General features: G+C 41.7%; 1 non-coding gene across 1 annotated transcript; it reads right to left on the reverse strand.

The window, feature by feature from the left end:
* Positions 1-993: 993 nt before the first annotated feature.
* On the reverse strand, positions 994-1134 carry LOC142449435 (U4 spliceosomal RNA). The gene has a single exon (XR_012784607.1). It is a non-coding gene; the product is annotated as a U4 spliceosomal RNA (small nuclear RNA).
* Between the last annotated feature and the right edge of the window lie 9561 nt (positions 1135-10695).

The raw sequence follows: 10695 nt of genomic DNA on the forward strand, positions 1-10695 counted from the left end.
TAATTTTGCTACTGTTATGTATTGGGCAACCCCTGTGAAAGGGTCGCTTGACCCCCAAAGGGGTCCTGACCCACAGGTTGAGAACCGCTGGTTTTAGAGGCACTTCTGAAGAAAGGGCTGGTGACCGACTGGAAAACCAGCCTCTGAAGCCCTGCGGAGGACAGTTGCTTTCCCTGCACACGGGCCAATATAACTCCTTATTGCTGACTGGGAGGCAACTGATTTTTAGGGGGCGGAGAGATTGAGGGCTGAAATGTTTTTATTGTTTTCTTTTCAGCCCTCACAATCTAAAAGGTTGACTCCATTTTCTTCTGCAGATAATGCTAAGCCATCAAAGATAAGGGTGTTTGCACACTTTTCTTTAAAAGAGGTACTAAATTCATGCTTTTATTTATTAATTTATTGAGGGAGGAAGTTCACAGTGGAAAACAATCCGATTCTGTCCTCTGGCGGGGGTCGAGGGTTGAGGTGCCCTTTTGGAAGAAGGTGCTCTGGTGCCGGTGGAGCATGGCTGTGCACCCTGTAGCATGGGCGTGGGAAGGGCAAGGCGATGGCAGGGACGAGGGGGTGGGGAAGACACCTCAAATTTCAATGCTGGCATTACTGCTTCTCAAAGCCCGCTGAGAACCTTGTTGTGCATCTCCCATGAAAAAGAAAATTCAGTGGGTGCCCTCCAAATGTCTATATTATTTCATTTGATCTTCACAACAGCTCTGCAAACCAGCAGCGTTTTAGCCAGTGGACAGGTTCCCAGAGGGGGAGGTGCTGGAGTTCCCTGTGGACACTGATTCAGTCAGGTTCTGATGGCCGACGCTACTCACCACGCTCTGCTCCTCCATCTTTCTCAGCTCTCTCTTTCTGCTGTGCTCCTGAGCGTCCTACTCCGTTGCCAGCACGTGAGAAAGGGCTGCTGTCGAGCTTGACAGTCCAGCGAGTTCTAAAGGACCGAGAGCTTCGGAAGGCCTTGCCCTTTCTTTCTTTCTTTTTTTTTTTTCTCCGTGGAGACCGTCAAAAATTGCCAATGCCGACTATATTTCAAGTCGTCACAGCGGGGTATTGGGAAAAGTTTTCAATTAGCAATAATCGCGCCTCGGGTAAACCTCATTGGCTACGATATTGCCACTGCGCAAAGCTTGCCCTTTCTTTTGCGACACCTCCAATAGTCCTTCTCACTCTTGCAACTCACAAAGCCACAGGGAATATGCGCCCTCAAACAGAGGCATTAGCAACTGTTCCTCACTCACCTGGTTCTTTTATGGAGTCGAAAACTCGGCTTCCAGGGATTTAAAAGCCAGCTCATCAGTGGGGGAGCTGGGGGGCTGGAGGGGGGGTGAGACCTGTACTTCTCCCTCCCAGCAGCTTATCGGAACTCCTTGGTGATGCCTTTCACCTGACCTGACTCCCTCTCCGTTTGGAAGTTCTGTAAGTACATACTCTTTTCCTTTTTTCAAAAACTTTGTAATAGTTCTTGATATCCCTAGTTCCCCATTTTCAGTCTTGTCAATTTGGATACTTTCCTATCTGGGTTGACTTCTGCATGGTGTTGTCTTGTTAATCTGAAGTTGTTGTCTGCTACTGTTAGTTCTCTGTTCGAAGAACTACCTTTAGTATTTCTTGTAAGATTGGTCTGGGTTTCAACGGTGCTATACTGCACCCTGACTGGGTCATCTCTTCCCTGTGACCCCTCTGTGAGGGGATGGCCAATGGTCTTTGGTGTTTCTTCTACCTTACAATTTGGATTAGATCAGAGCATGCACATTGCTACAGGGAATCCAGGGCTGATAAAACCCTCAGGGCCAACAATGATAGTAGAGAAACCAGAAGGATTAGGTGAGGAGAGTGGGGGATCAAGGATCAAACTATACTCCCCTCCCAGGGGGATGGACAATGGAAAAGTGGGTGAGGGTCGAGAGAAGACGATGTAAAATATGAAAATAATAACCTATAACTTATCAGGGGTTTGTGACGGAGGGCAGGCGGGCGAAGGAGGGGGAAGAAGTGGGGAGCTGATATCAGGGGCTCAAGTGGGAAGAGAATGCTTTGAAAATGATGATGGCGGTATATGTGCAAATGTGCTTGGCACACTAGAAGAATGTATGGGTTTTGATAAGAGATGTAAGAGCCTCCAATAAAAGTATTAAAAAAAAAGATGTGTCTTGACTATATAAATCCCTAGTAGCTCTGGAGGAGAATGATGAAGCTTCCTACTTCTGTAAAGATAAGAAAGCCTCAAACCCCACAGGCACAATTCTACCCTGGGGGTCACAATTGACTCACTGACAATGAGTTTGTTTGTTTGTTTGTGAAGAAGAAGGGTCATATTTCAGATTGGAAAAAGGTTAAAACTGACCTGCCTTAGCAAAGCCCAAACACAAGCCTCAATAGGATTGAGGTGACCTGCCAGTGAATTTTTGGGGTGGGGTGGGCCGTGATTTTTCAGGACCTTTGTCCATGAGAAAAATAAAGCAGTCTACGTCAGTCAAAAATCCCAACACCGGAAACCTTATCAAACAATTATCCTCTGCTTTGTAGAGTAGCTGTGACTTGGAATCAACTCAACAGCAAGGCGTCTTCAACTTGGCCAGTAATTTTTACTGCTTGCCAGAACACATTACATTCTTTAGAGGAAGACAACAAAATTCAATTTTTACATCACTTAAAAGGGCCAACAGATCCTTAAAATTAGCCTCTTAGATTGAAGGAAGTTGTTCAAGAATGGAGTACATGAAACTGATAGCTTCGAAAGTCAGTTAGCCTAACTCCTTATCTATAGTAGATGTATCCATTGATATACAAGTTAAGGGTGGTCTTTTAAAAAAAGTGGCTTTGTTGATTTATTACAGATTTTTTAATCATTGCAAGAAAATAAAGAAGAAAGTGAAAACCCAAACAGTAAGAACCTTCCCTCCAGTTTGAAACCGCTAAGCTTCCCCCCATTTACTTAGTTGTCTTTGAGGTGGTATGGTTTGACTTTAATTATTGGTGCCTGTAGAGTGACTGGACTTTAGCAGTGGATCCGAACTTTGGGCCTGGAATTCAGAAGAGAGATGCACCTTTATAGATAGATTGGCCTCCCTAATTAGACCTCAGTGTTGTGGAGCTCAGTTGATAAATGTCCACGGATTTTCTTACTTTCTTCTATGTAAAGATTAATTGTCATGTTAGTCAGACTCAAACCAACTTATCTACCATTAATCCAATTCTGACTCATACCCACTCTACAGGGCAGAGTAGAACTTGATCCCTCAGGTTTCTGAAACTGCCCATCTTTACGGAAGCAGAAAGCCTTATCTTTCTCCCACAGAATAGCTGGTGGGTTGAACGGCCAACCTGGTGGTTACCTGCCAAATGTTTAACCCACATCACCCCCAGAAGTCTGTCCCATTGATCAGAGAGAATGGTCTTGTTCCCAGAACAGATGGGAGATTGGGAAGGGCTGCCGGAAGAAATGACAATCAGAACATTTTAAGTGTGTTTATAGGATTATCCTAGATTTCATGGAACATCTGGATGACAGATAATAAAATAGAAAAAAGTTAAAATTTGGGCAAAATTTGCAAAGGAAAATATGATCTGGCTTTTAATATTTATAATATGAATATATTTATATTTCTGAGACAGCTTCAACTTGTGTTTACCTGTCCCACAGATTCAATTTTGATGCATAAAAATGGATTTTAATACTTTGGGTTATGTAAGAAACTTGAAGTATGAAGAACAATGTTTGCAGCTCCTTGTTTTTAGATATATTTAGTCAATTGGTTAACATTTTTAGTAACCACTGTCTTTTGATTTTTCTCTTCCCTAAAATATAAAGCAGCTTTGTAATCAGATAGGAAGCAGGAGGTTTCTGTTGGAAACCTTTTTATTCTGGTTGCTATTGAACTTGGAGAGATTTACTGTTCTTGAAATAAGAGTGCTCATTCCACAAGGAAGTAAAATCAACATTATTAATTATTTTAAGGCAGAAAACATCTTGAATCATGAAAACTCTTGATTCATGGCTCTTAATCATGCTACTCATTTCTAATGGCTGATAGCTCACACAGGAGAATTATGTCCCTATGCCCTTGGACTGCTCTGTAATTAATTAATAATTTATGCTGAGTGAAGTGATATTCAGAGCAGGGAGGGGTGTTCAGCGCATGCTGGGATTGCTTTGACTACTGAAATCATCAGGGCGGTTTTCCTGGTAGAGAGTCTCTGTGGGAGAGTGGCCCAAAGACGAAAGGGCAGAGAACCAAGGTAGTGGGTGCTGTGGGCAACGCTGTCAGTGCGACAAAGCCTCACACAAATGGGTTTGATGGCATTTCTGCAGACTTTATCAATCGTTGAATTGTGTGGACTTGGTCACATTTTATCATTTGAATTTTTAAGAGAAGACCTTTATTTGGGCATGAGAAATTAACATGCTTTTCAGAAATAGATTTTAAGTTCCGTTAGCAGGAATAATTGACTTCTCTTGTGATTTTTGGGAAACTTCCATTTTGGTTTCAGTAAATGAGGAATTTTTTAGTGAGTTATGTGATATTTACTGAAGGTTGTGATTTTGGCAAATGCTAAAGAGAGAGAGAGAAAAATGGCCTCCCTGCCTTCTCCCACCCATCTTCACATTATCTGCTCTTCTCCAAAATCAATGCAGTAGCTGCCTTCTTTAGGTGCCTGGAGTCCCGCAGGCACCCACTAACTGTGTGTGTCTTCTCTCCAGAGACACCTGCCAAACAGGGTGCTGCTCAAGAAAGGAACACATGACCAGGTAGCGAGGGAGACAGTGAGACTGGTCCCTATCTTCCTTAGGTTGATGCCTTGCTAGACAAGTTCAAGCTGGTCTTTTTCTTAATTTGAAATGGCTTTATTAAAAAGGATAATGCACATTAAAATTTTTATGCAGTACAACAAATGAAGAAAGTAAAAAAAAAACCAGAAAAATTAAACACCCTCCCTGCAGTCAGATTGTTCCATCTAGTGTAGGGTTTGCAAACTTTTGCTGTACCTGGCCAGCTGGTGAATATTGTAAGCCTTAAGGGCCTGAATGCCTCCATCTCAACAGTACCACTCTTTGGTTGTGGCACAGAAGCAACCTCAGACACAGCAGGTCAACGTAGTAAGCAAGGATGTTTCAATAAAACTTTATTGAGGGTTAGACTTGGCAAGTGAGTTCTAGTTTGTCAAGCTTTGTTCTAAAGTAACTTGTTTATACGAGGTGTCCAACATCACCCCAATATTTTCCCCCTCTTTGCATAGATGTCTCTTTGCTTGTATCCATGGAGGAAAAAAGGGAGAATAATTTTATGTAAATAAAACATATGAAAATGAAGGCTATAAGTGCAGAAGAAGAATGTGAAAGATTTCAGGAATTTTTGAATTGCGAGTGTGTTCTTTTCTTCACGGGTGAAAATAATTCTCAAGATTTGCCTCTGAAATTGAGGGAAAAAGAGAGAAAATTGCTGAGGATCCTTTACCCTTTAAAATTTCCGTTTTCAATTTTGAACAGGACAGTGGAACCTTCTTCTGTGACAGATGGGGAAATATTCATTATTCTACTTCTCAAGCTTCCTCTGAACTCTCAGTGCTCATTTGATTGTGTTTCAATTGTCTAAGCTGACAATTTATATCCTGTTTCACAAAACTTACCTGGCCCTTTGGTCTTTGTTTAAGGAGCCCTGGTGGCACAGTGAGTTAAGTGTTGGGCTGTTAAACACAAAGCAAGTGGTGCAAACCCACCAGGTGCTCCATGGGAGCAAAAGGGAGCTGCTTATTGCCATGAAGAATTGTTGTTTTGGAAACTCAATGGAGTAGTTTTATTCTCTTTGGAGCACACTATGATTCAGAACTGACTTGATGAGAATGAATTTGTGTTTGGTTTGGTTGGTTTGGGCTGGTCTTTGATTGATGCTTAAAAATAGTCCAATGCTCACCACCAATTTTGCTATTAAGACTTTTCCTTTCCTTTTTTCTTGAATTGGATTTTGTTGCCTTGTGACTCCCCACCTCCCCAAGAAGGTCTTATAGGAATTTTGTTCCCTGAGTTCGTGTAGTTTTTAAATTATTATTGTAATCATTTCTTTTTCTTAATTAAAAGATCATTTTGTTGGGGGCTCTTACAGCTGTTATAACAAGCCATACATCAGTTGTATCAAGCATATTTGTACAGATGTTGCCATCATTCTTTTCTTTTAAAAAAATTGTTTATTTACTTTTTCAAGAATATATGCCTCTTAGCTTCATACTTGAAGGACAGCGTCTCTGGTCCTGAAATCCTGGGTGTCAGGCTCGATCCAGTGTTGTGCACCTTTAAAATCTAAGCTTTTCCATTATCTTTTGACTGGCTGGATTTGGTGGGCCACCCACAGGAAGGACTTCAGCATCTCTCTGCTTTTCTCTGTTGCAGAGGGCTATGTTTGTATTCATGCTGGAGGGAGCCCTAGCCAAGCACATCACTGTTGGTGGCAGACTGTTTTCCTCAGAATCTTAGAGTATTTCTCCTTTAGACCCTGATCGGTTTTACTTAAAGACTCCTTTGTCTTACTTGAAGACCGTTTTTGGTTGCTGGTTGTGTTAGCTGCGCCCAGTGGATTATGACCGTGGTGCTCCATGGAAAGATGGAACATCTGTGTCCCACTGGGTTTCCAAGCCTCGCATTTTTCAGAAGCAGACCACCAGACCGAGCAAATGTGCTCGGGAATGCCTAGGAAGTACAAATGGTGAAAGTGCCCAGATGCTACCTCGAAGGTTGGAGGTTTGTGGACACCCAGAGACACTTTGAGAAAAAAACCTTGCAATTTATTTTTTTTTTGTATAAGAAAGAGTTTTATATAAAAGAGCAATTGAACATTGACATAACATCCTAGCCCAGTACAGCTCAAGTCCAATATTAGCCCATATGTCTGATACTAATTATAAGTTTCTCTTCATACTTACGAAACACATGCAATGACACTGAATGCAGGAACATCATAGGCCAGTGGGTAGAAAGTCTTGTGGATCCAGTGGCAGTGTAAGCATCTCAATGCTGGCGTAGGTCTCAACATGGCTCCTCCAGCTCCAGGGATCTAGTGTAGCTCCATGTGTTTTGTCATCAGGAATATGAAGTAGAGAGTGTGTGTCCCGCTTCCAGGGAGGAGGACAAGAGTTCTCAGAATTTCTAGGAGAAGGCCATGCCTACACAGAGGTATCATTGGATATGGCTCGATTGACAGGCTAGACTCCACCCCTTCACAAGTTGACAGGAGATTTTGTAACTACCACCCACTACCCCTTGTCAACCTGACACTTTCACACAACCCTTTAGACATATCTAATTTTCAAACAATAATAAAATCATATCTATACCTAACAAGTTGAGTTAGTTTATTGTGCCAACCTGGCCAATAAACACATGTGGGGTTAATTGAAGGGCGGAGGGATAAATGGCTCGGTGAGCCTCTCCTTTCTAGTTCTTGGGTCTCTTGCTTTCTGATGGTTGGACCAGGGTGCCTTAGTCAGTTCCCTGCTTTAGCTGACAAGGCTCACTTCCTGCAAGACATCCCTGAGGAGAAGCAACATAACCTACCCCGATGCAGTCCTGGGTGCTGGAGCAGCCGTGTGGAGACCCCTGCCAGCACTGAGATGTCTACACATTCACTGAGTCAGCTTTCCTCCTGAAGTTCGCATCATTGCATCTGTTTTGTGAGATGGAGGAGGTCTTTGTGGACTGATATTTATTTTTAAAAAAATCAACAATTGAAAAACCTGTGGAACATGGTTCTGCTCTGACCCAAAGGAGGTCACTTTGAATCAGAATCAACTCCACTGAACTTTTTTTTAACATGCTAGCCATTGAGACTACACAGATGAAATACCTATGCTCCTATCCTTGGGCCTAGTTTATAGTTTAATGAGGAGTCTGTGAAGTAGGTAGGCCTTCCATTTGGATAGAGGGATTAAGTAAGTCACATATAAAGTTAGCGAGCTCACGGAGGATTGGGGCCTAAGTGTGTCTGCATGAGTCAGGAAGGCTTCCTGAGGAAGGTAGCATTTGAGGTTGAATGTTAAGAAGGCAATTCATTCACAGAGATTAATAAATAACAGGGGAGTAAAGAGAAATCCTGGAATACTGGGTTATTTGAACTAGCATAGTGTCCTAAAAGATGGAAGTCATTTACTTCCTTTGGATTCCTCTGTCATTTTTTTTTGGCTTGTTTATTTTTCCCCCCTCTGTCATTTTAACATTAATTACTTTGTTGTTTTTATGACTGAAATGCTGCTAAGTCTTTCAGTCTCTGTTTGGTTAATATCCACGCATATCAACTCCCAACACATACCCACAGGGAAGAAGGGTCCTGCCACTCTTGCTTGTCCCAAGCACTGACGGACTTCCTTTTTTTTGCAGTCTGTATGCACTCTAATGAGGGATATTGTGTGTTTATACTTCCATGGAAGTTTAAAGAAAACAGAGGGATGATCCAGCAGTCTAGAAACCCAGAAAAAGTTGTTTCTTTTTGTCGGGACCTCTGCCGTCTGCCATGTTGTCAGGTCCAGGTTCATTCTCTCTGCCACCAGGCTTCTCTCCATTTCTTCTCCTCCCTGAGTTCCAAGCATTCCCTAAATGTCCTTCCTTTTCAGCTTCTAGGGGAAACCACACAAATTCCCATTAATTGACTAGGCAGTTTATTTTAATTTTCCTAATTGAAATGAATTGTTTCCGCCTGTGGGTTTCTAAAGGATTGTCTTTCTCAATTTAGCAAATTTCACCCCCATCTTTCAGCTGTGAACTTGCCAATCTTCTCCACCAGACTTAAGCCTCCTGAGGTTGAGGATCTTGACTAATTCATGTTTATATTATAAAAACAATTTTTCATTCAAAATAATTATTAAAAAAATCATTCTACATGTACAGCTGAAAGCTTGGGTTCTTCAAGAATAAGATTGCATTTAATATATTCATGGTGGTTTCTTCAGCCTTATGAAACTCAGTTTAATTCTTAAGCTGATTTATCTCCTTCTAACAGATAGAAAATGATAGAGGTAAATGCAGCTTAATCCTCACCAGCTACAGTATCTGCTGGATGCTGGTGTTTCTGTTTTTCTGACATCCACAATAGTCACAGGATAGGGAATATGGATTTCCCTTTCTTACCTCCATCTGGGGAGGCAAAGAAATGCCATTGACCAAGGTCCACCACAGAAACCAAGGATGTTAAGTGGGATGGTGTTGAGGTTTAGAATGCCATGCAAGGCCATGTGAGGTTAAAAGGTGACTGATAATTACTGTGAATTGCCCTGGATCTATATGATATGTTCTTCTTACTAATACTCTGAGGAGTTTTCTACTCCTCTTCATTATTTAATGAACAATGGCACCAGGGGTCAATTTGATTGGACCTATGGTGGTTTCTTTAGTCAACTGCGTTTGGCCAATGACTCTTCAGACAAAAACACAAACAACATGTTTCTGGTGGTAAGTCCTGACAAATTGCATGGTAGGTGCTGATCTCACTAATAATATCTGTTATTGGTGAGCTTTCAATAAAACCATCCATCCAAATGAAGTGGTAATAATGATTCTCTCTAGGGATTTTTCTGTGGGAAAAGCAATTAAAAATCATTTTGGGGGGGCTTGTACAACTCTTATCACAATCCATACATCCATCCATCGTGTCAAGCACATTTGTCGCCATCATCATTTTCCAAATATTTTCTTTCTACTTGAGCACTTGGTATCAACTCCCCATTTTTTCCTACCCTCCCTTACCCTCCCTCCCTCAGGAACCCTTGATAATTTATAAATTATTATTATTATGTCATGTCTTACATTAACCTATGTCTCACTTCACTCACTTTTCTGTTGTCCATCACCCCTGGAAGGGGGTTATGTGTAGATCTTTGTGATAAGGTTCCCCTTTCTCCCCCACCTTCCCCTTACCCTCCTAGTATTGCTACTCTCATTATTCGTCCAGAGGGGTTTATCTGTCCTGGATTCCTTGTGTATCCATCTATCTGTACCATTGTACATTCTCTGTTCTAGCCAGGATTTTAAGATAGAATTGGGATCATGATCGTGTGTGGGAGGAAGCATTAAAGAACTAGAGGAAAGTTGTATGTTTCATCGGTGCTATACTGCACCCTGATTGGCTCATTTCCTCCCCAAGACCCTTCTGTAAGGGGATGTCCAGTTGCCTACAGATGGATTTTGGGTCTCCACTCTGCAATCCCCCTCTTTCACAATGATATGATTTATTGTTCTTTGATGCCTGATACTCGATCCTATAGACAGTCCATGATCACACAGGTTGGTGTGCTTCTTCCTTGTGGGTTTTCTTGCTTCTCAGCTAGATGGCCGCTTGTTTATCTTCAAGCCTTTAAGACCCCAGATGCTATATCTTTTGATAGCCGGGCACCATCAGCTTTCTTCACCACCTTTGCTTATGTACCTGCTTTGTCTTCAGTGATCGTGTTGGGAAGGTGAGCATCATAGAATGGCAGTTTAATAGAACAAAGTGTTCTGGCATTGAGGGAGTACTTGAATGGAGGCCCAATATCCATCTGCTACCTTAATACTAAACCTATAGATATGTGCACATAGATCTATTCCCCCATCTAAATATATAAATATATTTACATATGCACATGCCTGTAATTTAGACCTCTCTAAAGGTCTAAATATACATTTATATTTAGGTATATCTTTCCTATTTCCTTTTACTTTCCTCTTGT

Source organism: Tenrec ecaudatus, chromosome 5 (genome assembly GCF_050624435.1).
Source record: "Tenrec ecaudatus isolate mTenEca1 chromosome 5, mTenEca1.hap1, whole genome shotgun sequence".
Lineage (NCBI taxonomy): Eukaryota > Metazoa > Chordata > Mammalia > Afrosoricida > Tenrecidae > Tenrec > Tenrec ecaudatus.